The 25,768-nt window shown below is 45.2% G+C and overlaps 1 pseudogene; it reads left to right on the top strand.

Annotated features, from left to right (window-relative positions):
- The window catches only part of LOC100399683 (sodium- and chloride-dependent GABA transporter 2-like), a 41,388-nt pseudogene that overhangs the window by 8,204 nt on the left and 7,416 nt on the right, over positions 1–25,768 (top strand).

Raw genomic sequence — 25,768 nt, 5'->3', positions numbered from 1 at the left:
GCATTGGCTATGCCTCCCAGATGATCGTCATCCTCCTCAATGTCTACTACATCATTGTGCTGGCCTGGGCCCTTTTCTACCTCTTCAGCAGCTACGCCATCGACCTGCCCTGGGGCAGCTGCCACCATGAGTGAAACATAGGTATGGTCATCACCCAAGGGTCCACTCCTCTTCCTGTTTTGTCACATTACCCAGGAGTCTAGGGATTGTCCCTAGATCCCACCTTAACACAGACACACCAGAAATTACCCAGGTAGATCATGGAGAGCTTACGTCAAGAATGAGATCAAGAATTCACCAGCCTCACAGCAAAATGTCATGAACTTTTTAAAGAAAAAATTAATATATTCAATTAATGTATTATGCAACTAGAACTGACCATCTTTTTATGTCATGTAGCCATTTACTTAAATCAGTTTGAAATATGGTTAGTTTAATATATTGATATATTTTTGTTTTGTTCATTCATTTGTTGTCTTATCTTCTTTCTGATACCATTTTAGGTCTTTCAAACTTAGAATTCATCTGGACTTGCTTGTCAGAGGCAGCAGAGGTGGGAGAAAATCCATGTATAAGTGGACCTGCACAGTTCAGATCCATGTTGTTCAAGGGTCTACTGTGATTTATAATAGCAATTACAGTAGTGTGCCACTTAATGACAGGGGTACACACTGAGAAATGCATTGTTGGCAATGTCCTTGTATGAACATCACAGAGTGCAGTTACACAGATGTAGATGGCCCAGCCTGCCACACACCTGGGCTGTATGCTATAATATCATACTGAACACTAGAGGCACTTGTGGCACAATGGCAAGTATTTGTGTATCTAAACATAATGAAACATAGAAAAGGTACAGTAAAGATGCAATATTTTAGAATCATGTGGGAACACTGTCATATATATGATCCCCTGTTGACTGAAATGTTGGCATGTGCTGCTTATCTGCAGTTTCTCCTGTGCTTATAAGACTACCTGAGCCACCCATGGCAATAGTATTCCTGAGTCTAATGTACAGAAAGCAACAGCAAAGACAAAAACATCTAGGGCAATGCTGTCCAAAAGAACTTTCTGTAATGATGAAAATGTTCTTTGCACTATCCGATATGGTAGCTATTAATACTAGCTACATGTGGATATTTGTTTATTTACATTTTGTGGGCAGTCCCACTGAGCCAGTGTAGGTTTGGAGTAACTCTTGCATGTGGTTACTGAGTACCTGAAATGTGGCAAGTGGTCTGAGGAACAGGACCTTAACATCTGCATTGAATGTTAACTCAAACAGCCACAGGTGGCTCGTGGCTGCCCTACTGGGAGGCATGGCTGGAGAGCAGAGCGGACATTGTTCTGCTTGGATTCTTGGCACATCCCACTCTCCTTGTCTGAGTATCTTCCATTGCCAATCAGCAAGGCCCTACCCCTTTGAAGTGGGCTAATCATGATTGATTCTTTCTTGCTCAGATAAGTTACTCAATTCTGAAGTGGAGTTTGAATCCTTTACTTGCCAGGAAAAGCATTTTTGCATGGCTAGTGTGGTATTCTTTATCCTTCATGACTTGGCTCCTTTCTACATTATCATTTCATCATCAGCTCTCTCACCTTGTACTGTATGCTCCCCTTCCAGGCACTTCTGTATGCATCACTGCCACTACCTCCATTCCACCATTATTTTTCAAAGGGATATTAAACCTTGGGGGTGCCTCCTCTGAACCCAAGATTGCATTAGCTTCTTCTCTAATGTGTCTGGTGGCACCTGCACTGGCCCAGCCCTGCCACACCACTTCTCTCACTTTCCATCTGTTTGTTGACTTGGTTTCCCGCTAGTCAGCAAGATCTTGAGGGCAGGAAAGGTGTCTTCATCTCCTTAGCCTTTGTGCCTAGCATGGTGCTGGCTCTATCATAAGCACTCAAAGATATTTATTGAATGAATCAAGATTTAAAGATCTGTTTTATTATAATTTGTCCGGGCGCACTGGCTCACGCCTATAATCCCCGCACTTTGGGAAGCCAAAGCTGATGGGTTGCTTGAGCTCAGGCCTTTGAGACCAGATTAGGCAAGACATTGAAACCCCATCTCTACTAAAAATACAAAAAATTTGCCAGGGGTAGTGGTGCATGCCTGTGGCCCTAGCTACTTGGGAGGCTGAGACAGGAGGATTGCTTGAGTCTGGGAGATGGAGGTTGCAGTGAGCCAAGATTATGCCACTATACTCAAGCCTGAGTAATAGGGAAACATTTGTCTCCAAAAAATCTGTTTTATCATAATTCTTTAGCTATATATATATATATATATATATATATACACACACACACATACACACACACAGATGTATATGGCTACACATTTATTATAATGTATTATAATTCTTTATATATATTCCTTTATAATGTATTATAATTATTTAGCTACATATATATGTATTCAGTAAACATAGATATTTAAAAAAATAAGGAAGAATACATTTATTATAATTCTTTAGGTATATATGTAGCCAAATAATTTATTTATATACATTTATTATAATTTATATATACATTATAATAATTTAGCTATATATGTTTATAGCTATATTCTTTAGCTATATTTATTTAGCTATATATATAGCTAAAGAATTATAATAAATGTATTCTTCCTATATTAAATATCTCCATTTACTGAAACCACCCATGACAACTGGCTTGTCAGATAGTAAAGGTTTTATTCAGATCTCAGCGGGCTTCCTCTTGGAACAATGTTGTCAAGTCTTGGTGGTCCAGAGCCTTCTCTTCAGGGCATTATTAAGCCTGTCTTCCTCTGGATCAACTGGGGGTCTCTGGGACAATCCTGGGGCTGATTGAATACCTAAGTCTTATGTTTTAGCATTACTGACATCTCTCCAGTGAGCCTGGTTTTATTCGGAGCCTAGTATTTGAATCACACAAGACACGCTGTCCTGCCAAGATGAGATAATGCTTTTCTGGGTGTGCTGCAGCTTCAAGGCAACTGAATGGTTTAGTGGAGAGAGCACCCAGCTAGCCTTCAGTCACCCAACAGATATTTGTTGAGCTCCTGCTATATGCCAGGCTCTGTTCCAAGCACCAGAAATATGGTAATAAACAAAAACAAAGACCCACCCTCCTGGGGATTTCATTTCAGTGATGGAAGGTAGACATAAAACAAGTGGATGCGAAGTGTCCCGTTAGAAAGCAGTAGTACATGCCATGTTAGAAGGCAGGCTACAGAGGAAAATAAAACAGGGACTGTGAGTTTTATGGGTGGGGTTGCAATTTTAAGTTGCATGATCAGGAAAGGCCTTACTGAGATGCCCCTTGAGTAATGGTCTGTAGGAGGACGGGGAAGGAGCCATTGAGCTGGAGGATGAGAACTCTAGGAAGAAGGTGCTGAGGCAGCATTGCACCTGACACACCCAATGCATGCAGGGAACAGGGTGAGTGTGTTGGAACAGGTGGCTGTGGGGAATGGGGTGGGAATGGATCCAGCAGGGCCTTGGAGGTGACAAAAGGGTTGCAGCTTTTTTCTTCTAGTGGGATGGGAAACCTACTGGAAGCTTTTAGCTGGGGTGTGACCTAGAGTGATCTAAGGTTTAACAACATCACCCCTGCTGCTATATGGAGATTTCACGAGGGGAGCAAGGGTGGAATCTGAAGGGCAGATAAGAACCTGAAGCTGATGGTGTCTGTCCTGTACCAGGGTGGTGGTGAGGTGACAAGACGCATCAGTCTAGATATTTTGAAGGTGGAACCTAGGCAATTTACTGACTGGGTTCCAGCCTACAGTTGTCATTCACGAGCAGATACAGGCCATTTCTAAGAAGATCCACTTTCTTCATGGGTACAATGAGGGAAACAGTATCTGTCTTAATATTTCCCAGGATTATTGTATTGTATTGGTACTGTTTGTAAAACTCCAGAATCACATACAAATAATGAAGAGCACCGTGTATTGAGCACTCTACCTCCATGTTTTCATTTAATTTCTCACCAATCCCACATAATGCATCTTCTACATTTTAGAGATGAGGGCAGCAAAACACGGAGAGCTGAGTTATAACTTACCGACAACCACACAGTTCATACCCAGGGAGCCAGCATTCAAGCCAGAGCTTTCCAGCCTGTGCTCTTAGCCACTCTGATACATCACTTTCTTAGAAGTCATTCTTATTATTCCTCAAAGGCAGTGAATTTACACAGGGCACCTACCTAGAAATGTTAGCAATTCTTTGAAACAGCTGGCCTGGTGAACATCTCTCCTGGTGCCAACTAATCATGCCTGAGGAGAATATATACCAAGCATCTACACACCCACATGTCCAAGTGTGTGGGAGAGTGTGAGCTGTGTTTGTCGAGGTGATTATGGGGGGGAAGATGTTTTGTACAGATAACTTTAGCCCAGCTCCTGCCAAAGACCTTCCTTCCCATGCTCCTAGAATTTCACCCCACTCTCTAGTTGAGTCATATGCTGGCTGATGATTTTTCTTTCTTTCCTCCTTGTGACTCAACAGGTAGAACACTGTGTGGAGTTCCAGAAGACCAGTGGCTCCCTGAATGGGACCTCTGAGAATGCTACCTCCCCTGTCATCAAGTTCTGGGAGTAAGTGAGTCCTCTTCCCCACCCAATGTGGGCTGTGCATTCAGAAGGATGCAGGGAGAGGTTTACACCAAGGTTACTCTCAATGGATGGCTAGGGAAGAATTTCCACTAAGTGGCTTTTTTCTGTGGTGCCTGTGTTTGTGGTTATTGCAGGACTAGTTTCAGAGATGAGACTTTTGCAGTTCTCCCGGGGCTGTGTCTGGCCTTCCTAGCCTGCACCCCTGCCCCACCGCAATGAGTGTGTGTGCATATGTGCTTCCACTCTGCACTGCCTCCACCCTGCAGATGCAAGTGTGTGGACTGTGACCCACCCCTCCCCTCAGTATGGATATTTACCCAGGGCATGAGTCCTGCCGTCAAAAAGTCCTGAAACCCTGGTTGGGAACACAGGTGCCTGTGCCTTCTTCCACTAGCCGGGGACAAAGCACTCAGAGCAAACTTACCTAGAAGAGTCTCTATTCTCCACCTTTATGTCCACCTCCAGCTCTGGGCAAAGGGTGGCCTCATGGGTCCCAGTGAAGAGAGAAAAGGAGCCTTTCGACAAGAGCCTGGAGCCACAGCTCCTCTGTCCCAGGCACATGGGCCACAAAACTGAGGCTGGCAGAAAAACTAAGCCAGGTTCATCCCTTCTCTCCCCAGGCGGCAGGTCTTGAAGATCTCTGATGGCATCCAGCACCTGGGGGCCTTGTGCTGGGAGCCGACCCTGTGCCTCCTGCTGGCCTAGGTCATCTGTCAAGTCCACAGGCAAGGTTCATGTGGGGAGCTCCTGCCCTCCCATCCCAGGACTCCCTACCCTCACTAGGGCTGTCACGCAGGAGTTCTATAAGCTGTGGCCCCATCAGGAATTGGAGGGGATGACCCAGGAAGGACTTGCTGCTCTCTTCTTTGATTCTGTGCCTCCCCTGGATTCACATACTTCTGTTTTTTCAGGACATTAACTGGAAGACAGTGAGAAAGGTACGAAGGGCATCTCCAGGATCAATTTGTTCTTGGAACTGACCACGTGTGTGGGCACGTTGCAAAATGAACACAAGTCATGGTTCCCTAATTTATACAACAGATCTTTGGAAAAAGAAGTCTATGAAGACTCTTCATCTCAAAATGCTTCTTAACCAACTCAAGAATTCCTGGGGACTTTGCCCCAGAGCAAAGAGGGCATTCTGAATTCTTCCAAACTCTTGCCCTGGGGTCCTCTCTTAATCTGGCTGCCTGGTTGTGCTAAACTAGTAAGCTCTCTGAGGACAGGGGTCACATGTCACAAATCTTTTCATATCTGACAACCCTTTCCATGAATGCCAAGCACACTTGCTGGGAGAATGCCAAATGTCATTCAGTCACTAAACAAAGATTTACTGAATATGTGTCAGGAGGCAGGGGCTTCAAAGCTGGAGGAGAAAGGGAGGGAGTAGGCTGTGGCTCACAGCTAGGGGAGATGGAACTAAACAGCTGAGGCAAGCTGGGAGCAGGAGGAGCACTCACTCCCTTGACCTTGTCAAGGAGCTCCTGCCCTGCTTCCTGCCCCTGCCGCTTCCTCACTCACAAGCTTTTTGTCTCTCAATTGTCCGTGGCCAGGTGGTGTATTTTACGGCCACATTTCATTACCTCATGCTGGTGGTCCCGTCAATTCGAGGGTGACGCTGCCTAGGGCAGCCCAAGGAATTCAGTTTTACCTGTACCCAAACCTCACGCATCGTGGGATCCCCAGGTAAGGAGCCACAGACAGGAGCACTCATGTGACTCCTGGGGCACCTGAACTCCAGGCTTTCCCTGTGCTCTGGTGGGGAACCCAGCACCTAGCATTACCCTAGGGGGGCCACAGTGGCCTCAGGGGTGCACCTTTCCTTCTATAGACATCTGTTTGTTGCCAGAAAGGGATCCCAATCAAGATCCCAAAAGAGGGGTTGGACCTTACACAGTAAATAATTGGCAGGGGGGGAGTAGAATAAAGCAAAAGCAAGCTTATTATGAAAGTAAAGAAGGCCAGGTGGGGTGGCTCACACCTGTAATCCCAGCATTTGGGGAGGTTGAGGTGGGTGGATCATTTAATGTCAGGAGCTCAAGACCAGCCTGGCCAACATGGTGAAACCCCACCCCTCTAAAAATACAAAAATTTAGCCGGGCGTAGTGGTTACAGTGAGCTGAGATCATGCCACTGCACTCCAGCCTGGGTGACAGAGTGAGACTCTGTCCCAAAAAATAAAATAAAATAAAATAAAGGAATAAAGAATGGCTACTCCACAGTCATAGCAGCCCCAGGGCACTTTTATGGTTATTTGTGGATTATATGTTAAACAAGGGGTGGTAGTATTCATGAGTTTTCTGGGCAAGGTGTGGGCACTTCCCAGAACTGAGGGTTCCTCCCATTTTTAGACAATGTAGGTTAACTCCCTGATGCTGCTATGGCATTTGTAAACTGTCACAGCACTGGTGGGAGTGTCTTTCAGCATGCTAATGCATAGTAATTTGCATATACTAAGTGGTGAGGAAGACCAGAGGGCACTTCTGTGGCCGTCTTGGTTTGGGTGGGTTTTGGCTGGCTTCCTTACTGAAAGGTTTTTACGACCTGTATCTTATGACAACCCCCAGTCTCATCCTGTGACTTAGAATGCCTGGCCTCCTGGGAATGCAGCCCAGCGTGTCTCAGCTTTATTTTACCAGCCCTATTCAAGCTGGAGTTGCTCTGGTTCAACCACCTTTGACATGTTAGGAGCTGTTTGTGGTCATAAAGTGTCTGACACTGTCCCTTCTTGGGTTCGCAGCTGCCAGGGAACCCAGGCAAATATTACTAAGGTAATATTTCTAGTAATATTTCTCAAGGGCCACAAGTGTCGGGTGTCCTTCTGCCATCCTCTCCCCACCCGTTTCCTATATTTATCTCTTAGAATCTCATGTTCTACTGTGCTTCCTCTCTAATTCTTACCCCTCATTCTGCCACCCAGTTCCTTCCCTCTGCCCATGTGACTGATGCCTAGGTCCCAGCTCCCTGGCCCTGCCCTCAGCCAGCTTGGCTTGTGTTAAATTTCCCTCTCAGTCATCCAGAGGCTCTGGGTCCCCTCCTGCCTTTCCTTCATGGTCTGCACTTCCTCTGCTATGGCCTGGCTTCTTTACTGCCTAGGTAGGGAGGGGCGATGTTGCCTGCTGGAAGGGGCTTGGAAAACAAGGTCTGGAATGGGCCACTCCTGCTTCTGACAGGTCTCTTAACCAGCCATTTGAAAGATGGCAAAGGCAGGAGGTCTTGAGGGCTGGAGGGATGGGTGGGTAAGCTCTGCCCCAGAGGCCCTGAAATGTTGTTACCTGGTTATGCTCCACCTCTACATCCTGGCTGCAGAGGCCACCCTCCCAGGGGAATGAGTGTGCAACCTAGAGATCCTCCTCTTGCTGGAAGAGTCTCTCTATGTCTGTGAAAGAAGTCCCAAGGAGATGTGAGGGTGGGTGGCTCCCAGCACATAGAGGATACACTGAGATGGCTTTCCAAACATTTCTAAATGGTTGGGCACCAACTTATTCACTGACATTGCTGACAGGGAGCAAGAGGAAGGGGATGGGCACACTGAGGCTGGGAGCTTCATGCACACAGCGGCAATGGCTCCCCCGGTGCAAAATGTCAGGTGATCTGGAGACCAAACTGTTCTCAGGTCTCCTGGACACCCTGCCAGGTTTTGATCCTTTCATCCTGAGCTGTACTGGAAGGCTGTGGCTTCCAGAGGCAGCCAGACCATGGAAATTCAGAAACCTCCCTGCAGAGTCAAGTAGCCCTGGTCCTGGATGTTTCTCAATCATCTTCTGGTGGGATAGGAACCCATTTCTTAGACAGTATAGAGACAAGATTGCTACTGCCTCATGTCCATGCAGGGCATGAGGGCTGCAGTCAGGCTTTGGAGCCAAACTGTAGAAGCACAGCGGGGTTCCTACAAAGACCCCAGTGCATGTTCCTCATTGTAAGAAGAGCACACTGTGGCATAAGGTTGAGCAGCCAATAATTATGGCAGACCAGGTATCTTTGTTTTGTGAGTCATAAGCCCTTTGACTTACCTGGAACAAAGGGCTGTGATAGACAGCAGGTGGCAAGCAGGAGTTGTAGGGAGAAGTTGAGTGGAGGGGAGGGTTTGAAGGCCAGGTGAAGAGTTTGGCTTGGATCCCCCACACAAGAGAGAGCCACTGTGGTTCTTGGAGCAGCAGAGTTGAGAACCAGTGGATAAGCTAAAAAGATCACCTTTGTCTGCAGGGAGGGCAGAGAGGAAGGAGGCATGCTCAGGAAAGGTGACAGGCAGGTAGTTGGCCAAGAAAAAGGACACAGGGACTCCGTATTTCCACAACTGATTCATGGCTTTGTCATGATAAGCCATTTATAGCTAACAACCAGGGAGTGCTCACTCTGTCCCTGACATTGTTAAGAGGTTTACAGGCATGATTTCAGCAAATGCTCACAGCAGATCAATGGGCATCCCCATTTTGTAGATTAGGAAATTAAGGCCTCGAGAGCTTAAAGCATTTTTTCATCCTCATACCTGCAATTGGGACCAGGTCCAAATGATGAGAAATCCCATGCACTATATGATCTGCTCTTGGAGGAAAGTCCCTGGCTGCTCACCTTTGTTTCTGGCATAGCTTATTCATTCGGCAAAAACCTGAATGAATCTACTCTGAGCATCTGCAATGTGCCGGGCCTGTTCCAGGTACCGTGTTTGGTGTATAATAGCTTCCAGAAAACATAAAGATGGTGGACCAGATAGCCTTCAGCTTCTGAGCATTAATGAGGCCATAATTCCCTGCCTGGGTGACTGCAGGGACAAAGACCTCTTTCAGTCTGTACTCTGAGATATCATTCTTTCCATTGCAGCCAGCTGTGGGCTATGCAGGGAGCATCTGTCTGTCAAGTGCTTTGAGGCTGGGGGGAGGGGTATGGCTCAAGTGCCAGGACTGGTCCTGAGCAGCCTTCTTCCCTGCCTGGTCCAAGTCTCATGCTGGAGTGCTCAGCCTTTGTTGCCTGTGAGCAAAGCAGCACCTGCAGGGTGGGGATGTTCTGCCAGAGCCCTAATTGAATCTGGTTGGAATTCCCCAGGAAGTGTGATCATTCTGACTGGCATTTGCTTGGCATTTGAGGAAGGTGCAAAATGTCTTCTCCCCGACACACAGACCACATCTTTCTCTGCCAAGCACTGAGGCCAGTTACTGGGAGCCAGGCAGAGACAATGCAGTGCTCCCTCTTATTTTCTCCCCTTCTTCTGCCAAGCTTGCTGTTTGGAGGGCAGGTTGCTGCCGTGCCCAGTGTTCCTAGGCCTTGTCTCTTCCACTTGGGGAATGGAGACCCAGGACTCTGCTGGACTGTGCACTTTATTCAGACCACATGTTTCTTTCCCAAGTGCTGGCCCTGTGCCTTTTCCACTGCACTTTAGGAGACTGCTGAGAGGGGGATGGGAGGAGGTTGTCCAATGAATGCTCATGGAATATTTTAAATTCCTGTGTTGGCTGGGCACAGTGGTGCATGCCTGTAATCCTGGCCCTTTGGGAGGCCGAGGCAGGTGGATCACAGGTCAAGAGATCGAGACCATCTTGGCCAACATGGTGAAACCCTGTCTCTACAAAAAATACAAAAATTAGCTGGGCATGGTGCTACTCAGGAGGCTGACGCAGGAGAATGGCTTGAACCTGGGACACGAAGATTGCAGTGGACTGAGATCGCATCACTGTACTGTAGCCTGGTGACAGAATGAGGAGCCTCCATCTAAAAAAAATTAAATAAATAAATAAATAATAAATTCCTCTGTTAAGCCATTCTAAGGAAAGGTTTGTTTAGAGAGGCAGTTGAAATCACTGATTAGAACTAGTCTTTATTTTAGTATTGAAATCCAATCTATGATACCTCATTATAACTGAAAGATGAGTTGCTTTTTAAAATAATAGCAACAGCAAACAGTGGCCAAAGCTAACTTATTTTTTTTTTTAATTTTTTATTGGATTATAGGTTTTGGGGTACATGAGCAGAGCATGCAAGACAGTTGCGTAGGTACACACATGGCAGTGTGCTTTGCTTTTCTTCTCCCCTTCACCCACATTTGGCATTTCTCCCCAGGCTATCCCTCCCCACCTCCCCCTCCCACTGGCCCTCCCCTTTTCCCCCCAATAGACCCCACTGTTTAGTACTCCCCTTTCTGTGTCCATGTGTTCTCATTTTTCATCACCCACCTATGAGTGAGAATATGCGGTGTTTCATTTTCTCTTCTTGTGTCAGTTTGCTGAGGATGATGTTTTCCAGATTCATCCATGTCCCTACAAACGACACGAACTCATCATTTCTGATTGCTGCATAATATTCCATGGTGGATATGTGCCACATTTTTCCAATCCAGTCTATTATCAATGGGCATTTGGGTTGATTCCAGGTCTTTGCTATTGTAAACAGTGCTGCAATGAACATTCATGTACATGTGTCCTTATAGTAGAACGATTTATAGTCTTTCGGATATATACCCAGTAATGGGATTGCTGGGTCAAATGGAATTTCTATTTCTAAGGCCTTGAGGAATCGCCACACTGTCTTCCACAATGGTTGAACTAATTTACACTCCCACCAACAGTGTAAAAGTGTTCCTTTTTCTCCACATCCTCTCCAGCATCTGTTGTCTCCAGACTTTTTAATGATCGCCATTCTAACTGGCGTGAGATGGTATCTCAATGTGGTTTTGATTTGCATCTGTCTGATGACCAGTGACGATGAGCATTTTTTCATATGATTGTTGGCCTCATATATGTCTTCTTTCGTAAAGTATCTGTTCATATCCTTTGCCCACTTTTGAATGGGCTTGTTTGTTTTTCTCCTGTAAATCTGTTTGAGTTCTTTGTAAATTCTGGATATCAGCCCTTTGTCAGATGGGTAGACTGCAAAAATTTTTTCCCATTCTGTTGGTTGCCGATCCACTCTAGTGACTGTTTCTTTTGCCGTGCACAAGCTGTGGAGTTTGATTAGGTCCCATTTGTCTATTTTGGCTTTTGTTGCCAATGCTTTTGGTGTTTTGTTCATGAAGTCCTTGCCTACTCCTATGTCCTGGATAGTTTTGCCTAGATTTCCTTCTAGGGTTTTTATGGTGCCAGGTCTTATGTTTAAGTCTTTAATCCATCTGGAGTTAATTTTAGTGTAAGGTGTCAGGAAGGGGTCCAGTTTCTGCTTTCTGCACATGGCTAGCCAGTTTTCCCAACACCATTTGTTAAACATGGAATCCTTGCCCCATTACTTGTTTTTGTCAGGTTTATCAAAGATTGTATAGTTGTATGTAGGTTGTGTTGCCTCCAGTGCCTCTGTTTTGTTCCATTGGTCTATATCTCTGTTTTGGTACCAGTACCATGCTGTTTTGATTACTGTAGCCTTGTAGTATAGTTTGAAATCCGGTAGTGTGATGCCCCCCGCTGTGTTCTTTTTGCTTAGAATTGACTTGGCTATGCGGGCTCTCTTTTGGTTCCATATGAAGTTCATGGTGGTTTTTTCCACTTCTGTGAAGAAAGTCGATGGTAGCTTGATGGGGATAGCGTTGATTCTGTAAATTACTTTGGGCAGTATAGCCATTTTCACGATATTAATTCTTCCTAACCATGAACATGGAATGTTTCTCCATCTGTTTGTGTCCTCTCTGATTTCGTTGAGCAGTGGTTTGTAGTTCTCCTTGAAGAGGTCCCTTACGTTCCTTGTGAGTTGTATTCCAAGGTATTTTATTCTTTTTGTAGCAATTGTGAATGGCAGTTCGCTCTTGATTTGGCTTTCTTTAAGTCTGTTATTGGTGTAGACGAATGCTTGTGATTTTTGCACATTGATTTTATATCCTGAGACTTTGCTGAAGTTGTTTATCAGTTTCAGGAGTTTTTGGGCTGAGGCGATGGGGTCTTCTAGGTAGACTATCATGTCGTCTGCAAATAGAGACAATTTGGCTTCCACCTTTCCTATTTGAATACCCTTTATTTCTTTTTCTTGCCTGATTGCTCTGGCTAGAACTTCCAGTACTATATTGAATAGGAGTGGTGAGAGAGGGCATCCTTGTCTAGTGCCAGATATCAAAGGGAACGCTTCCACTTTTTGCCCATTCAGTATGATATTGGCTGTTGGTTGGTCATAAATAGCTTTTATTACTTTGAGATACGTTCCATCAATACCGAGTTTATTGAGGGTTTTTAGCATAAAGGGCTGTTGAATTTTGTCAAATGCCTTCTCTGCGTCAATTGAGATAATCATGTGGTTTTTGTTTTTGGTTCTGTTTATGTGGTGAATTACGTTGATAGACTTGTGTATGTTGAACCAGCCTTGCATCCCCAGGATGAATCCTACTTGATCATGATGAATAAGTTTTTTGATTTGCTGTTGCAATCGGCTTGCCAATATTTTATTGAAGATTTTTGCATCTATGTTCATCATGGATATTGGCCTGAAGTTTTCTTTTCTCGTTGGGTCTCTGCCGGGTTTTGGTATCAGGATGATGTTGGTCTCATAAAATGATTTGGGAAGGATTCCCTCTTTTTGGATTGTTTGAAATCATTTTAGAAGGAATGGTACCAGCTCCTCCTTCTGTGTCTGGTAGAATTCGGCTGTGAACCCGTCTGGACCTGGGCTTTTTTTGTGTGGTAGGCTCTTAATTGCTGCCTCGACTTCAGACCTTGTTATTGGTCTATTCATAGTTTCAGCTTCCTCCTGGTTTAGGCTTGGGAGGACACAGGATCCAGGAAATTATCCATTTCTTCCAGGTTTACTAGTTTATGCGCATATAGTTGTTTGTAATATTCTCTGATGATGGTTTGAATTTCTGTGGAATCTGTGGTGATTTCCCCTTTATCATTTTTTATTGCATCTATTTGGTTGTTCTCTCTTTTCTTTTTCATCAATCTGGCTAGTGGTCTGTCTATTTTGTTGATCTTTTCAAAAAACCAGCTCTTGGATTTATTGATTTTTTGAAGGGTTTTTCGTGTCTCAATCTCCTTCAGCTCAGCTCTGATCTTAGTAATTTCTTGTCTTCTGCTGGGTTTTGAGTTTTTTTGATCTTGCTCCTCTAGCTCTTTCAATTTTGACGATAGGGTGTCAATTTTGGATCTCTCCATTCTCCTCATATGGGCACTTATTGCTATATACTTTCCTCTAGAGACTGCTTTAAATGTGTCCCAGAGGTTCTGGCACGTTGTGTCTTCGTTCTCATTGGTTTTGACGAACTTCTTTATTTCTGCCTTCATTTCGTTGTTTACCCAGTCAACATTCAAGAGCCAGTTGTTCAGTTTCCATGAAGCTGTGCGGTTCTGGGTCGGTTTCTGAATTCTGAGTTCTAACTTGATTGCACTATGGTCTGAGAGGCTGTTTGTTATGATTTCAGTTGTTTTGCAGTTGTTGAGCAGTGCTTTAGTTCCAATTATGTGGTCAATTTTAGAGTAGGTGTGATGTGGTGCTGAGAAGTATGTGTATTCTGTGGATTTGGGGTGGAGAGTTCTGTAAATGTCCACCAGGTTTGCTTGCTCCAGGTCTGAGTTCAAGCCCTGGGTATCCTTGTTGATTTTCTGTCTGGTTGATCTGTCTAGTATTGACAGTGGAGGGTTAAAGTCTCCCACTATTATTGTGCGGGAGTCTAAGTCCTTTTGTAAGTCATTAAGAACTTGCCTTATGTATCTGGGTGCTCCTGTGTTGGATCCATATATGTTTAGGATCGTTAGATCTTCCTGTTGAATCGATCCTTTTACCATTATGTAATGGCCTTCTTTGTCTCTTTTGATCTTTTTTGCTTTAAAGTCTATTTTATCAGAGATGAGAATTGCAACTCCTGCTTTTTTTTGCTTTCCATTAGCTTGGTAAATCTTCCTCCATCCCTTTATTTTGAGCCTTTGTGTATCCTTGCATGTGAGATGGGTTTCCTGGATACAGCACACTGATGGGTTTTGGATTTTTATCCAATTTGCCAGTCTGTGTCTTTTGATTGGTGCATTTAGTCCATTTACATTTAGGGTTAATATTGTTATGTGTGAATTTGATACTGCCATTTTGATGCTAAGTGGCTGTTTTGCCTGTTAGTTGTTGTAGATTCTTCATTATGTTGAAGCACTTTAGCATTCAGTGTGATTTTGGAATAGCTGGTACTGGTTGATCCTTTCTATGTGTAGTGCCTCTTTTAGGAGCTCTTGTAAAGCAGGCCTGGTGGTGACAAAATCTCTGAGTACTTGCTTGTTCGCAAAGGATTTTATTCTTCCTTCACTTCTGAAGCTCAGTTTGGCTGGATATGAAATTCTGGGTTGAAAGTTCTTTTCTTTAAGAATGTTGAATATTGGCCCCCACTCTCTTCTGGCTTGTAGTGTTTCTGCCGAGAGATCTGCTGTGAGTCTGATGGGCTTCCCTTTGTGGGTGACCCGACCTTTCTCTCTGGCTGCCCTTAGTATTCTCTCCTTTATTTCAACCCTGTTGAATCTGACGATTATGTGCCTTGGGGTTGCTCTTCTTGCGGAATATCTTTGTGGTGTTCTCTGTATTTCCTGCAATTGAGTGTTGGCTTGTCTTGCTAGGTGGGGGAATTTTTCCTGGATGATGTCCTGAAGAGTATTTTCCATCTTGGATACATTCTCTTCGTCCCCTTCTGGTACACCTATCAAACGTAGGTTAGGTCTTTTCACATAGTCCCACATTTCTTGGAGACTTTGTTCATTCCTTTTTGCGTTTTTTCTCTGATCTTGGTTTCTCATTTTATTTCATTGAGTTGGTCTTCGACTTCAGATATTCTTTCTTCTGCTTGGTCAATTTGGCTGTTGAAACTTGTGTTTGCTTCGCGAAGTTCTCGTATTGTGTTTTTCAGCTCCTTTAATTCATTCATATTCCTCTCTAAGGTATCCATTCTTGTTATCATTTCCTCGAATCTTTTTTCAAATCTTTTTTCAACCTTCTTAGTTTCTTTGCATTGATTTAATACATAATCTTTTAGCTCACAAAAGTTTCTCATTATCCATCTTCTGAAGTCTAATTCCGTCATTTCGTCACAGTCATTCTCTGTCCAGCTTTGCTCCCTGGCTGGTGAGGAGTTTTGGTCCTTTCTAGGAGGCGAGGTGTTCTGGTTTCGGGTGTTTTCCTCCTTTTTGCGCTGGTTTCTTCCCATCTTTGTGGATTTGTCCGCTGGTCGTCTGCGTAGTTGCTGACTTTTCGTTTGGGTCTCTGAGTGGACACCCAGAATGTTGATGATGAAGTATTTCTGTTGCTTGGTTTTCCTTCTACCAGTCTAGCCCCTTTGCTGTACGACTGCTGAGGTCCGCTCCAGACCCTGCTTGTCTGGGGTGCACCTCTAGTAGCTGTGGCACAGTGACGGATGCTACCAGTTTCTTTTTCTGCTCTCTTTGTCCCAGGATGATGCCTGCCTAATGTCCGTCTTTTGGATATAGAGGGGTCAGGGAGCTGCTTGAGGAGACTGTTTGTACTTTATAGGGGTTTAATTGCTGAGCTGTGCACTCTGTTGTTCATTCAGGGCTGTTAGGCTGCTACGTTTGATTCTGCTGCAACAGAGCTCATTAAAAAACCCTTTTTTTTTTTTTCTCAAATGCTCTGTGTTGAGGGGTTTGGGCTGTATTTTTGGATGTCCGATCAGGTGTCCTGCCCAGCTAGAAGGCAGACTAGCCACTGTTTGGCTGCCGAGGCTCCGCCCTGCTGTTGTGTGATTCGCGCTGTTCCTGCCGGCTCTGCTGTGGTCTCCGCCACACCCTGCGGCGGAGTCTCTTCATTGTAGCGTGTTGCCTCAGCAACGGCAGGCTGCGTCAGCAGTGGGCGTGTATCTCAGTAGGGACGGGTTGCCTCGGCAACGGCTGGCTGCATCAGCAGTGGGCGTGTATCTCAGTTGGGGCGGGTTGCCTCGGCAACGGCTGGCTGCATCAGCAGTGGGCGTGTATCTCAGTTGGGGCGGGTTGCCTCGGTAGTGGTGGACGCCCCTCCCCCACAGAGCGTCTCGGACCGTCTGCTCGGGATAGTTTGAAATCGCGGTTTTGACTCAAGATGGCGCTGTGAGAACAACCCAGGATTGGAGCCTGCGTTGAATTCGCAAAGGGTGAGTCAGTGCTGCATTTCCAGACTGATCTTTGTTGCCCACAGAACGGGGAAACTCCCAAGTATAAAAAGACACAGGACGCCAGGCAGTAGGTCTGCCTGGCGAAGCCAGCAGCCGGGGCGGCAGCGGCCGGCCCTACCCAGCAATCCCCACAGGGCGCGCTTGTTCCGGGTGCCTTGTTGAACCGGCAACCTGAGACTTGAGAGGGCTGGACTTGAGACTGAACGAGACTTGCACAATAGCCCAGCCGAGGGGATTGCAGGGACAGATCGTTTGGGATACCCAGTGGGACGAACAAAACCGCGATTTCAAACTATCCCGGGCAGACGGTCCGAGACGCTCTGTGGGGGAGGGGCGTCCACCACTACGGAGGCAACCTGCCCCAACTGATATACACGCCCACTGCTGAGGCAGCCAGCCGTTGCCGAGGCAACCCGCCACAACTGAGATACACGCCCACTGCTGACACAGCCAGCCGTTGCCGAGGCAACCCGTCCCTACTGAGATACACGCCCACTGCTGACGCAGCCTGCCGTTGCTGAGGCAACACGCTACAACGAAGAGACTCCGCCACAGGGCGTGGCGGAGACCACAGCAGAGCCGGCAGGAACAGCGCGAATCACAAAACAGCAGAGCGGAGCCTCGGCAGCCAAACACTGGCTAGTCTGCCTTTGAGCTGGGCAGGACACCTGATCGGACATCCAAAAATAAAGCCCAAACCCCTCAACACAGAGCATTTGAGAAAAAAAAAAGGGTTGTTTAATGAGCTGTGTTGCAGCAGAATCAAACATAGCAGCCTAACAGCCCTGAATGAACAACAGAGTGCACAGCTCAGCAATTAAACCCCTACAAAGTACAAACTGTCTCCTCAAGCAGCTCCCTGACCCCTCTATATCCAAAAGACTGTCATTAGGCAGGCATCATCCTGGGACAAAGAGAGCAGAAAAAGAAACTGGTAGCATCCCTCGCTGTGCCACGGCTACTAGAGGTGCACCCCAGAGAAGCAGGGTCTGGAGCGGACCCCAACAGTCATACAGCGAAGGGGCTAGACTGGTAGAAGGAAAACCAAGCAACAGAAATACTTCATCATCAACATTCTGGGTGTCCACTCAGAGACCCAAACGAAAAGTCAGCAACTACGCAGACGACCAGCGGACAAATCCACAAAGATGGGAAGAAACCAGCGCAAAAAGGAGGAAAACACCCGAAACCAGAACACATCGCCTCCTAGAAAGGACCAAAACTCCTCACCAGCAAGGGAACAAAGCTGGACGGAGAATGACTGGGACGAAATGACGGAATTAGACTTCAGAAGATGGATAATGAGAAACTTTGGTGAGCTAAAAGATCATGTATTAAATCAATGCAAAGAAACTAAGAACCTTGAAAAAAGATTTGAAAAAAGATTCGAGGAAATGATAACAAGAATGGATACCTTAGAGAGGAATATGAATGAATTAAAGGAGCTGAAAAACACAATACGAGAACTTCACGAAGCAAACGCAAGTTTCAATAGCCGAATTGACCAAGCAGAAGAAAGATTATCTGAAGTCGAAGACCAACTCAATGAAATAAAACGAGAAACCAAGATCAGAGAAAAAAGCGCAAAAAGGAATGAACAAAGTCTCCAAGAAATGTGGGACTATGTGAAAAGACCTAACCTACGTTTGATAGGTGTACCAGAAGGGGACGAAGACAATGAATCCCAGCTGGAAAATACTCTTCAGGACATCATCCAGGAAAATTTCCCCCACCTAGCAAGACAAGCCAACACTCAATTGCAGGAAATACAGAGAACACCACAAAGATATTCCACAAGAAGAGCAACCCCAAGGCACATAATCGTCAGATTCAACAGGGTTGAAATAAAGGAGAGAATACTAAGGGCAGCCAGAGAGAAAGGTCGGGTCACCCACAAAGGGAAGCCCATCAGACTCACAGCAGATCTCTCAGCAGAAACACTACAAGCCAGAAGAGAGTGGGGGCCAATATTCAACATTCTTAAAGAAAAGAACTTTCAACCCAGAATTTCATATCCAGCCAAACTGAGCTTCAGAAGTGAAGGAAGAATAAAATCCTTTGCGAACAAGCAAGTACTCAGAGATTTTGTCACCACCAGGCCTGCTTTACAAGAGCTCCTAAAAGAGGCACTACACATAGAAAGGATCAATCAGTACCAGCCATTCCAAAATCACACTGAATGCTAAAGAGCTTCAACATAATGAAGAATCTACAACAACTAACAGGCAAAACAGCCACTTAGAATCAAAATGGCAGTATCAAATTCACACATAACAATATTAACCCTAAATGTAAATGGACTAAATGCACCAATCAAAAGACACAGACTGGCAAATTGGATAAAAAGCCAAAACCCATCAGTGTGCTGTATCCAGGAAACCCATCTCACATGCAAGGATACACAAAGGCTCAAAATAAAGGGATGGAGGAAGATTTACCAAGCTAATGGAAAGCAAAAAAAAGCAGGAGTTGCAATTCTCATCTCTGATAAAATAGACTTTAAAGCAACAAAGATCAAAAGAGACAAAGAAGGCCATTACATAATGGTAAAAGGATCGATAAAACAAGAAGAGCTAACGATTCTAAACATATATGGACCCAACACAGGAGCACCCAGATACATAAGGCAAGTTCTTAATGACTTACAGAAAGACTTAGACTCCCACACAATAATAGTGGGAGACTTTAACACTCCACTGTCAATACTAGACAGATCAACCAGACAGAAAATCAACAAGGATACCCAGGGCTTGAACTCAGACCTGGAGCAAGCAAACCTGGGGGACATTTACAGAACTCTCCACCCCAAATCCACAGAATATACATTCTTCTCAGCACCACATCACACCTACTCTAAAATTGACCACATAATTGGAAGTAAAGCACTGCTCAACAAATGCAAAACAACTGAAATCATAACAAACAGCCTCTCAGACCATAGTGCAATCAAGTTAGAACTCAGAATTCAGAAACCGACCCAGAACCGCACAGCTTCATGGAAACTGAACAACTGGCTCTTGAATGTTGACTGGGTAAACAACGAAATGAAGGCAGAAATAAAGAAGTTCTTCGAAACCAATGAGAACGAAGACACAACGTGCCAGAACCTCTGGGACACATTTAAAGCAGTCTCTAGAGGAAAGTATATAGCAATAAGTGCCCATATGAGGAGAATGGAGAGATCCAAAATTGACACCCTATCGTCAAAATTGAAAGAGCTAGAGGAGCAAGATCAAAAAAACTCAAAACCCAGCAGAAGACAAGAAATTACTAAGATCAGAGCTGAGCTGAAGGAGATTGAGACACGAAAAACCCTTCAAAAAATCAATAAATCCAAGAGCTGGTTTTTTGAAAAGATCAACAAAATAGACAGACCACTAGCCAGATTGATGAAAAAGAAAAGAGAGAACAACCAAATAGATGCAATAAAAAATGATAAAGGGGAAATCACCACAGATTCCACAGAAATTCAAACCATCATCAGAGAATATTACAAACAACTATATGCACATAAACTAGTAAACCTGGAAGAAATGGATAAATTCCTGGACTCCTGTGTCCTCCCAAGCCTAAACCAGGAGGAAGCTGAAACTATGAATAGACCAATAACAAGGTCTGAAGTTGAGGCAGCAATTAAGAGCCTACCTCACAAAAAAAGCCCAGGTCCAGATGGGTTCACAGCCGAATTCTACCAGACACACGAGGAGGAGCTGGTACCATTCCTTCTAAAACTATTTCAAACAATCCAAAAAGAGGGAATCCTTCCCAAATCATTTTATGAGACCAACATCATCCTGATACCAAAACCCGGCAGAGACCCAACGAGAAAAGAAAACTTCAGGCCAATATCCATGATGAACATAGATGCAAAAATCTTCAATAAAATATTGGCAAGCCGATTGCAACAGCAAATCAAAAAACTTATTCATCATGATCAAGTAGGATTCATCCCGGGGATGCAAGGCTGGTTCAACATACGCAAGTCTATCAATGTAATTCACCACATAAACAGAACCAAAAACAAAAACCACATGATTATCTCAATTGACGCAGAGAAGGCATTTGACAAAATTCAACAGCCCTTTATGCTAAAAACCCTCAATAAACTCGGTATCGATGGAACGTATCTCAAAGTAATAAAAGCTATTTATGACAAACCAACAGCCAATATCATACTGAATGGGCAAAAACTGGAAGCATTCCCTTTGAAATCTGGTACTAGACAAGGATGTCCTCTCTCACCACTCCTATTCAATATAGTACTGGAAGTTCTAGCCAGAGCAATCAGGCAAGAAAAAGAAATAAAGGGTATTCAAATAGGAAAGGTGGAAGCCAAATTGTCTCTATTTGCAGACGACATGATAGTCTACCTAGAAGACCCCATCGCCTCAGCCCAAAAACTCCTGAAACTGATAAACAACTTCAGCAAAGTCTCAGGATATAAAATCAATGTGCAAAAATCACAAGCATTCGTCTACACCAATAACAGACTTAAAGAAAGCCAAATCAAGAGCGAACTGCCATTCGCAATTGCTACAAAAAGAATAAAATACCTTGGAATACAACTCACAAGGAACGTAAGGGACCTCTTCAAGGAGAACTACAAACCACTGCTCAACGAAATCAGAGAGGACACAAACAGATGGAGAAACATTCCATGTTCATGGTTAGGAAGAATTAACATCGTGAAAATGGCTATACTGCCCAAAGTAATTTACAGAATCAACGCTATCCCCATCAAGCTACCATTGACTTTCTTCACAGAACTGGAAAAAACCACCATGAACTTCATATGGAACCAAAAGAGAGCCCGCATAGCCAAGTCAATTCTAAGCAAAAAGAACACAGCGGGGGGCATCACACTACCGGATTTCAAACTATACTACAAGGCTACAGTAATCAAAACAGCATGGTACTGGTACCAAAACAGAGATATAGACCAATGGAACAAAACAGAGGCACCGGAGGCAACACAACATACATACAACTATACAATCTTTGATAAACCTGACAAAAACAAGCAATGGGGCAAGGATTCCATGTTTAACAAATGGTGTTGGGAAAACTGGCTAGCCATGTGCAGAAAGCAGAAACTGGACCCCTTCCTGACACCTTACAGTAAAATTAACTCCAGATGGATTAAAGACTTAAACATAAGACCTGGCACCATAAAAACCCTAGAAGGAAATCTAGGCAAAACTATCCAGGACATAGGAGTAGGCAAGGACTTCATGAACAAAACACCAAGAGCATTGGCAACAAAAGCCAAAATAGACAAATGGGACCTAATCAAACTCCACAGCTTGTGCACGGCAAAAGAAACAGTCACTAGAGTGGACCGGCAACCAACAGAATGGGAAAAAATTTTTGCAGTCTACCCATCTGACAAAGGGCTGATATCCAGAATTTACAAAGAACTCAAGCAGATTTACAGGAAAAAAAGAAACAAGCCCATTCAAAAATGGGCAAAGGATATGAACAGATACTTTACGAAAGAAGACATATATGAGGCCAACAATCATATGAAAAAATGCTCATCGTCACTGGTCATCAGAGAGATGCAAATCAAAACCACATTGAGATACCATCTCACGCCAGTTAGAATGGCGATCATTAAAAAATCTGGAGACAACAGATGCTGGAGAGGATGTGGAGAAAAAGGAACACTTTTACACTGTTGGTGGGAGTGTAAATTAGTTCAACCATTGTGGAAGACAGTGTGGCGATTCCTCAAGGCCTTAGAAATAGAAATTCCATTTGACCCAGCAATCCCATTACTGGGTATATATCCAAAAGACTATAAATCGTTCTACTATAAGGACACATGTACACGAATGTTCATTGCAGCACTGTTTACAATAGCAAAGACCTGGAATCAAACCAAATGCCCATTGATAATAGACTGGATTGGAAAAATGTGGCACATATCCACCATGGAATATTATGCAGCAATCAGAAATGATGAGTTCGTGTCGTTTGTAGGGACATGGATGAATCTGGAAAACATCATCCTCAGCAAACTGACACAAGAACAGAAAATGAAACACCACATATTCTCACTCATAGGTGGGTGATGAAAAATGAGAACACATGGACACAGAAAGGGGAGTACTAAACACTGGGGTCTATTGGGGGGAAAAGGGGAGGGCCAGTGGGAGGGGGAGGTGGGGAGGGATAGCCTGGGGAGAAATGCCAAATGTGGGTGAAGGGGAGAAGAAAAGCAAAGCACACTGCCATGTGTGTACCTACGCAACTGTCTTGCATGCTCTGCTCATGTACCCCAAAACCTATAATCCAATAAAAAATTAAAAAAAAAAAAAAAAAGAAATCGCGGTTTTGTTCGTCCCACTGGGTATCCCAATCCCTGCAATCCCCTGGGCTGGGCTACTGTCCAAGTCTCGTTCAGTCTCAAGTCCAGCCCTCTCAAGTCTCAGGTTGCCGGTTCAACAGGGCACCCGGACAAGCGTGCCCTGTGGGGATTGCTGGGTAGGGCCGGCCGCTGCCGCCCCGGCTGCCGGCTTCGCCAGGCAGACCTACTGCCTGGCGTCCCGTGTCTTTTTTATACTTGGGAGTTTTCCCGTTCTGTGGGCAACAAAGATCAGTCTGGAAATGCCGCTCTGACTCACTGTTTGCGGATTCAACGAGAAGAGCTCCAATCCTGGGTTATTCTCACAGCGCCATCTTGGAACAGACACCCAAAGCTAACTTATTATGCGCTTCTTATTCACCAGGCCCTTTGCTGAGTGCTTGACACAGTTCAGCCCTGTGAGTTTGGGGTCAGTCTCGTCTTGCACATGAAGAAACAGAAGCTTAGGAAACTTAAGAAACTTGCCTAGAATCACAAAACTAGCATGTAGAGGAGCTGGACTTTCATCTCAGGTAGTCTTTTGATGACTGCTGTCTTACTTACCACAATAGGTATTTCCCAAAGAATATGAATTACTTGAGAGTTTTAAGAGCTGCTTTTTATTATACTAGAAGATGAGACAGGGAACTAATAATTATTTATGTGTTAGGCATATTATCTACCTTAGTTTTGTTATTATATCCATTTTCCTGATGAGAAAAGGGAGGTTCAGGGGGGTTAAGTAACTTGTCTAAGATCACACAGCTGGTAATTAATAAAGTCAGGATTGAGACCAGATTAATGTAGCTTCAAAGCCTGTACTTTTCTATTACACAACATTGCCTTCCTAAACATAGCAGATAGAGATTAATAATCCTGGGGGTTGGACTTGAGGCTGAAAACATCTTTCCTGGACCTTCTAGAGTCCTTTGTCCTCCTCTTTCCCCCAAAGACCTCTTTTACCTGCGCTCCACCAAGAATTTTTCACACTTGTTTTTCCCTTGGTTGGCCTTCTGCCCCAGCCAAAGACATGTTAGAGCTTTATTCCAGAAACCAGGGCTCCTGGAATGGGCAAGGAGTGGCTGCCTGTGGTGGAGAGAATGGAACAGCTTGTTCTGCTTGTCCCTCAGCCCTGCTTCTGACCCTGTTCCTTTCCCCATCCCAGCGGGCTTGTCAGGCAGCAGCTGTGTGGGGAGCTGGGGCTTGCCAAGCTCCCAGCAAGGGGGCTTTGGTCAAAAAGTGCATTGACGCCTGCACTCTGGGTTTTCAGCCCTCCTGCTGCATTTTCCTCGGTTCTCATTAACCTCTCCCCAACTCATTCTCCATCTGACCCCACTCCTACCTCGCACCCCCGCCAAGGTGCTGTGAACAGCCATGTCACAATTTCTCTTATTCCTTCCGAAGCACAAGTTCATGAAGTTGCCCATCACAGGCGTGTGCCCCTGCCTGCATGTGGGCAGCCACAGTGGGTTTCCTTGGTGACTTGTGGCCCACTCTGCACCCAGTGCACTGTCACGCCTGGGAGCAAATGTCCAGGGCACGAGGCTCCTGGGCCACATCCCAAATGGACTGTTTGGTAGGGGATCTCATGAAGGGGCAGTACCTGTGGGTCCCAGGAGACATGCATTAGTCCTGAGCCCTTACACCTCTGACCCTGGGGAAATACCTTCAACAGCTCTACAGCTCAGGGCCTTTTGCCACAAGGTAAGACTTTTGAAGCTGCCAATAACAGCAGGCGAAGGAGGAATGAGACAGAATGGAGAGACTTTCATGCCAAAGTCAGTGAGTTTTCCTGAGATAATTACCTTTGCAGGCTGTGTGGCAGAGTTTTAGAAGAGAAAAGGATTTGGAACATCTTTAAGGAGCAGAGAGACTGGCCAAGGCATCTCCTCAAACTTGGCATGGCATTGCACTGAAAATTTTTTTTTAATTAATACTGAGAGAAGTGTGACACTGAAATTTGCAAACACTCCCCTTGTCTGTCCTCAGGGTTTGTCTCATTCCCACCCTCTCCTTCTCTAGCATTTCATTCCCACTATTTCTTTCTCTGTGTGATTTTCTCACTGGATCCAGCTCCTCTGAATCCTCCTCTGTGCTTCTTGCTGCTGACCCTTTGTCCATGGTGGCACCTCCTGCCTTGGGACAGGATTCCCAGGAACTCAAGAATGGGAGGCTGGAGACATTCTCCCTTCCCCCACTGTCTTCCCTGCTCTGTCCCTGGCCCTGCAGAGTGGAAACACAACTGGAGTATGGGTGCCCTGGGTGTATTCCTGATGCCTGCTCTCAGGGGCCAGAGGACAGCATCCCATACCTGGTGATCATTAGGATCACCCCGAAAGCTCCAAAAGGATACGAGTTCAGGGTTCTCCTTCAGACCTAGGGATTCAGTGTCTCAACTGGGGATGCTGGCTGAGGAATCAGCACAATTCTGAGGTGGTCAGCCTGCCGATGAGTCCCTTGGGCCCCTACACTGCTGAGGAATGTGGCCACTTTGGTAGGGATGAGAGAGCAAGGGGTAGGGGCCGAGGGCGGTGGCTATGCCTTGAGAGACAGGCAAAGACCAGGAAGGGGCTGAGGAATTGGAGGCCTGATATTAGCAGAAGGGAGCAGTGAAAGGATAGAGGGTTTTATGGAAAGCAGGGGCCTGCCTGGGGGGTACTAGAACACAGCTGAGCAAAAGACATGGGGAGGTCATCTGGCACCCTTTCCCTTAGGAACACAGACATGTGAGGAACACCTGCTTGGATGTCTGCATCCATAGTGGGATGCTCCC

Source organism: Callithrix jacchus, chromosome 13 (assembly GCF_049354715.1).
Source record: "Callithrix jacchus isolate 240 chromosome 13, calJac240_pri, whole genome shotgun sequence".
Taxonomy (NCBI): Eukaryota; Metazoa; Chordata; class Mammalia; order Primates; family Cebidae; genus Callithrix; species Callithrix jacchus.
Note: the sequence above shows the minus strand (reverse complement) of the source record. Positions and strands in the feature narration are given on the sequence as shown.